Genomic DNA, 6,949 nt, shown 5'->3' on the forward strand with positions numbered 1-6,949 from the left:
TATATATATATATATATATATATATATATATATATATATATATATGTTTATATATATGTATATACATACGTATATTTTATTTATTTGAAATTTCGTCAATAAAAAAGGCATGTAGTGGACATAGTTTGCTGATAGTTCTAATGTTAGAGGGTTCTGACGTCTCACTTATCGGTGGTTATGGGCCTGAATGGATCATGGTTTTGTAATATGGAATTGCTGATTTTTAATTCGATTTCTGAATTATGTTTATGTGAGGTTGAGAGATTTATTTTATTGTACTTTTGATGTATGAATATTAATAATAAATGAGAATATTAATTTTATTTCTTGCTAAATGTTAGTATTTTCAAACGAGAATAACAACTAAAGAAGGGAAATAGAGAAGAAGGGAGAACAGAAATTGAAGAAAGAAGACGAAAATAATAAAACTCAAAAACTAATGTTTTTACTTTTGACTCCTTACGTAATTTTTTACTTTTGAAGAAGGCCATTAATAACTTAGGCACTATTATTATTATGCCTGCTTTATTGTGTTGCGGAGCAATTGTGTTGCGGAGCAACACTACTGCTTTCGTAGTTTTTTTTTGTTTTTTTTTGTTTTTTCCACCGTGATCAGCGACCTGTAGCTCCGAAGTGGTAAGAGTTAAAAATTTGAGATTTTTCAGAGGGAAGGGAAACGTGAAACAGAGTAAAAAAGTTCCAGAGAAGTTCCTAAAATTTCTAACAGTTTTCCATAAAAAAAAAATAAAACCGTTTTTTTCTTAGAAACTGTGCGTTCGATGTTTGGCGTCAAGTTAAGACGACCCTAGCTTCGGAAATAAACTTGTTAGAAATACAGTTATGCTGAACTCATGTAGAACTTTCATTTGTCTCTTCGAGAACCGGAGCACAAAATTCCGTAGCTCTTACAGATTTCCCGGAAATAATTCCGGAAAAGTCCATCTCGTTCCGATTTTTTTTGGAATTTTCTCAAATTTTCGATTTTGATGTTTCTTATATTTTTATCGAGTAGTGCTATGAAAAGTATGCAAGAAGAAGTGAAGTGTTTTTTATACCAAGTTGCTTCGTTCTCTTAGAAATAATTTCCGAAGTTTCGACGTTCTAGAGGTAACTTCGGTTCTGGGCCAGCTAGAATTTTTTTTTTCTCGTTTATTTCTGGACCAGCTAAACATTTTACCAAACTCAGTTTAGTAGGAGCTCGAAATAAAACCATATTAAAGATGCTTCAAGATAACAATCGAAGCCGCATTAGAAAAATGTCCTCTGAAGGACATAAAGGAGACTGTTGCTCCGCAACTGTGTCCCGTAGGGCACAGTTGCACGTGTTGCTCCGCAACTGTGCCCTAAGGAATAGGGCACAGTTGCTGCAACACTTCCCGTTGCACAGGCAACGGAGGTCTAGTTTCTTATTATTTTTTTAGCCATTTATGAGAGGAAAGGGGTGAATTTAAAGTCATTTTTAAACCTGGGCTTAAATCTATTTTGATAATTTTCTAGGGATATTGCTCTCTCCCTCACTAGTACGACCATGGTTGCAAGGAAAAGCAGATCAAGTAAGTTATAAAAGGACGAAACATTTTTGATCAACTTAGTAATCAGAGTCGTCGCAGTTCAGTTTATTCTTTTTCCCGGCCACTTTTCTTAGATTTGGGGTTCGTAAAAACAGAGGTGGGAACGATTCGATTGGGGAATGAAACTTACAGGGTTCTGTTTTAGGGCCAAAACTGACCAAGCGGTAAAGGCTAAGTCCCTTGGTCAGTTAGAGAAATTCCCTGGGAGGCATTTGGTTATGAACCACTTTAAAAGAAGTGTATTCCTTTAGGACTTTCTCTCTTTTTTTTACAAAGTTCGCCTGTTTTTTCTTAGAGGAGGGCTGAAGAATGGGTCCGTTGGACCAGGTTCAAGGGATTTTCCCTCTCATCTTGTGTTTAGTTATGCATTTTGAATTGAGGATAACTACCATTTAGTTGGGAGAATTATCTTCATTAAGTCATACTGTTTTTAATTGAATGTTTGTAAAAATTGAGGAGCAAAATTAGATACCCTTGCTTTACCCCAAGAATCTCGTAGCCCGAAATATAGTGACTGGTAACAGCTACTTACGCCTGTCTTCTCACTTGCGCTTTCTACAAAATTATTGTTGAATGCTCTTATATCCTGAATATTATACGTAGATGAAATGAAAATATATAAATGACGTGTAAAAAATTTAATTGAAGACAAAAAACGGACACAAATTATTGATGCTTATTCAGATTTCTCACTTGAAAGTTTTTGCAAACCTCAAGACCCATTCTATCAGTTTTCTTTTATATGATTTGGCTTCCTAAAGGTTGACGATATTCAATGACATTGTGAGGGTGGAGCATTATCCAAGCGCAGGTGGGGCCAGCAGTATCCAATTTATCGACAATGCGTGGGCGTGTTAGTTTTGTTAGATTACCAATGTCATTGAGGAGCACTTCGGTCCATGTATTTTGCCAGGAGTTGGAAATCTGGTGAAACCTAATAGGTAACCTGTGGTCCAGAGGTCTGTGTTTAAAATAACAAATATAGTTTACAAAAGGTGAGTTTCTTTGGATGTCGCTGATATTTGTATCTTTTAATCTTTTTTAAGTGCGTTGAGGGTTGTATCGAGGATTTTTGCTCGGGGATGGCTGGGTTACAAAAAAAATGCGTGCCTATAGCTCACGCATCCAAAACGTGAAATCAGCGTAATTTCAAAGTTTTCCCTTGAGAATTGTTTGTGCCTTTGAGTGATTAAAAAAAAAGCGGGGTTTTGTTCGTAAAGTATTGGGATCCAAAATCATACCTTAGCGAAAAGAGCGAAGTATTTCAGAGGGGGTATCCCCCACATCCCACCACTGAAAATTCCCACAGAGAAAATTTGCCTCCCAAAAACAGTCTTTTTACTTCCCAATAACAAATGCTACATGTCAGCAATAAAGTTTTTATTAACTGAAATTAGGGAATGACACTAAAACTAAAAACGAACAGAAATTATTCCGTATATGAAAGGTACTGTTTGCTCCTCAACGCCTAAAAACTTGGGACAAACAGTCGAACTTTAGCGTAAAGAGCAAGGTTTTCAGGAGGGGGACACCTTTCATATATGGAAGGGGTAACCCTCCTCCACACAGAAATCTTTTTCGGTGAAATTTCATCCAATGTAAAGTAACCCCCCCCCCCGTCCAATTCCCTGTAGATAGTTCCATCCTCGCTGAGAATCCTGCCTCCCTGTAAAATTGCTTGCGGATATTTCATCCTGAAAAATTCTTCTTAGCTTTCTTTCATTTTAATAAGACTTTAATCTCTAATCAGTTTCTGGATCACTCCAGAAATGCCCCCTTCCGTGTAAATTATTTCCCAGAAACCAAAACACGCGGAAAATAGCCCCCAGATAATTCCACCGGAACATCTCCACACGAAAAATTGGCAGAAACCGTAATACTTTCGGGACGGTACTGATGTTTTCAATAATTCAGTATTTGTTATTAAAATATTTATAATATTCAATACTGCCACTACTATCAACTCATCGCAGCACCAAACCGCCCGAGACCATTGACAAATTTGGGCTATATATTTGCACATTAGAGGGTGGAGGGGCTAAGTATAGCGGGTCTGCATGAAAAATGTGTTAGGTACAATTATTCTGCATGTTATGAAATGAGAATTGTTTTCTGACTTCAATCTGTCCAAATATTTTACCCCCCTCCTTATGTGCCAAATGTATAGCCCAAATTATATACTTCCCATCTATTATGTCACTTGTCTGTGTCTTGTCTCGCGAGAAGCTGAAAGAAAGAAACGATGACACCGGTTTGTTCTCGAGTTTTACACAGTGTAAACTTGGGTGAGTGGCACATAACACACAAGTACCAAAATTCCTTCCCCCTTCGGAAATAAAAAAAGCGAAACTTAAATAAAATTCTCAGATTTGGAAAGCCTTATTTTCCATGGAGGGTATCCTTGGTGGTATTTTCCGTGGGGGGAGGGGATTTTCCTCGGGGAGGGGGGTGACGCCTAAGACCATGAGGAGGATACCCCCTAACCAATAATTCGCTCTTCATGCTAACATTATTTAGAATTTTCAAAAAGCTTCTTATTCTTATTTGACGAACCTTGTGTTCCACTTGTGATCAAACAGTTCGTGGTAACGAACTGTAGTAAGGAGCGACCCGGCTCAATAGTAAACGAAACTCTAAAAAACGGAATTTTGATGCTAAAAGATACATCAAAATAATCGAATTTTCATGCTGATTTTAAATGACTTTAAAAATTTAGTCTTACTCATCAAAAGTTACGAGCCTGAGATAATTAGCTTTGTTTTGGAAAATAGGGAGAATCACCCCCTAAAAGTAATAGGATTTTAACGAAAATCAAACCATCATATTCAGCGTATTAGAGAACTCTACTGTAGAAGTTTGAAGCTCATACCTGCGAAAATGTGGAACTTAGTATTTTTTGCCAGAAGACCGATCGCGGGGACGTGTTTATTTGTTATTTTTTTTCCCAGAGGTGATCGTATTGACCTTGTGGTCCTAGAATGTTGCAAGAGGGTTTATTCTAACGAAAATGAAAAGTTCTAGTGCCCATTTTAAGTGACCGAAAAAATTGGAGGGCACCTAGGCCCCCTCCCACGCTTATTTTTTCCCAAAGTCAACGGATCAAAATTTTGAGATAGCCATTTTGTTCAGCATAGTCGAAAAACATAATAACTATGTCTTTGGGGCTGACTTAATCCCCCACAGTCCCCTGGGGAGGGGTTGCAAGTTACAAACTTTGACCAGCTTTTATATACAGTAATGGTTTTTTGGAAGTGTACAACCTTTTCAGGGGGATTTTCGGTTGGGGGTGAGGGGGGATGAGTGGAGGGGGCTACGTAGGATGATCTTCCCTTGGAGAAATCTGTCATGGGAAAAGAGAAATTCCATGAAGGGGGCGCAGGATTTTCTAGCATTATTTAAAAAAAAAAACAATGGAAAAATAAATGTGAAAAAGTTTTTTCCACTGAAAGTAAGGACTAGAATTAAAACTTAAAACGAACAGAGATTATTACGCATATGGGGCGTTCATTTCTTCCTAAATACCTCGCTCTTTACGCTAAATTATTTTTAGTAATTTCAACTATTTATTCTACAGCCTTTGTGATTCAGGGAATCTTAAAGAATTAGGACAAAGTTAAAGCTTTAGTGTAAAGAGCAAGATATTAACGAGGGGGCAAACCCCCTCATATACATAATAGAAATATACGAATATAGAAGTTCGTTACGTAAGTTAATTTGTAAGTTACGTATATTTTTTACTAATAAAAACATTCGATAAAGATTAAAAATTCTAGTTGCCTTTTTAAGTAATCGATAAATTGGAGGGCAACTAGGCCTCCTCTCCCTCCCTTTTTCTCAAAATCGTCTGATCAAAACTAAGAGAAAGCCATTTAGCAAAAAAAAAATTAATGCGAGAATTTCGTTTTAATTATTCGTTTACGGAGAGCCAAAATCAAACGTATTAATTTAAAAACCTTCAGAAATTAAATAAAAAAAACAAGTTTTTTTAACTGAAAGTAAGGAGTGACATAAAAACTTAAATCGAACAGAAATTACTTCGTATATGAAAGGGGCTGTTCCTTCCTCAACGTCCCGCTCTTTATGCTAAAGTTATTTACTGTTTTATAAAGGAAAATTGAGAGAAAGAGTCAAAGTTTAGCGTAAAGAGCGGGGCGTTGAGGAAGGAACAGCCCCCTTCATACACAGAGTAATTTGTGTTCGTTTTAAGTTTTAATGTCACTCCTTACTTTCAGTTAAAAAAAATGTTTTGTTTTTTTCATTTAATTCGCAAAGGATTGGGATACATAGTCATACTTTAGCATAAAGAGCGAAGTATTTAAGAGGGTTTAACGGAATTTTAAAACATTTCTTAAATTTCAGTGGTCATTCTGTGTGGGATCTGCTTTTTTTTATTATTTGAGAATGATCTTTTGATGATCTTGACGACGGATTTCAATTTGATTTTAGAATGGACTTTGTCTAATTTGTTTCACAAAATTAGTCATATGCTCGACGACGAACAGTTTCTTTTAAATTTTATTTTAGAGAATAACTTTAATTAATTTTGAATTCAAGAGCCTTAACACTAAAAAAATTAGGATAAAAAGTGAGCTTGGTCAGATCGTGCTCTAAAGGTGCATTTATAATGCACCTTTATAATGCACCCACAGCAGTACCACCTTTTAAATTTTTTAATATTGACTTAATCTCTTGGCCATTCACATCACCCACTAAATCGTAATCATGTTCCCTCATGGGATAAATAACCATCTCTGGGGTATGCGCTACCTCCTGAAGATTTGCACAATCACCTTCTAAATTATTTAGGTAATCAGGCCATGAATCAGCTTCCGGAACAGCCTGGGTATTAACATTTCCCCTTCCACTATCATTCTCAATATAGCCCCAAAACTTTTTAAAGTCTTTATTTCTAAAATCATCAGCAATGTCCAGTTTCTTCTTATTCTCGTACTCTTTTTTTTTTCTTTTTATTAATTCTTTTATTATATTCTTTTATTATATATATATATATATATATATATATATATATATATATATATATATATATATATATATATATATATCTATTCACAGGTGGGACACAGGGACACAACTACAATGGCGCGTAACTAATATGGATATATTAGTTATATACGAATATATGGATATAAAATATACGAATATAGAAGTTCATTACGTAAGTTAATTTGTAAGTTACGTATATTTTTTACTAATAAAAACATTCGATAAAAATTAAAAATTCTAGTTGCCTTTTTAAGTAATCGATATATTGGAGGGCAACTAGGCCTCCTCTTCCACCCTTTTTCTCAAAATCGTCTGATCAAAACTAAGAGAAAGCCATTTAGCGAAAAAAAAATTAATACGAGAATTTCGTTTTA

Source organism: Artemia franciscana, chromosome 8 (genome assembly GCF_032884065.1).
Source record: "Artemia franciscana chromosome 8, ASM3288406v1, whole genome shotgun sequence".
In the NCBI taxonomy this organism is placed as follows: Eukaryota; Metazoa; Arthropoda; class Branchiopoda; order Anostraca; family Artemiidae; genus Artemia; species Artemia franciscana.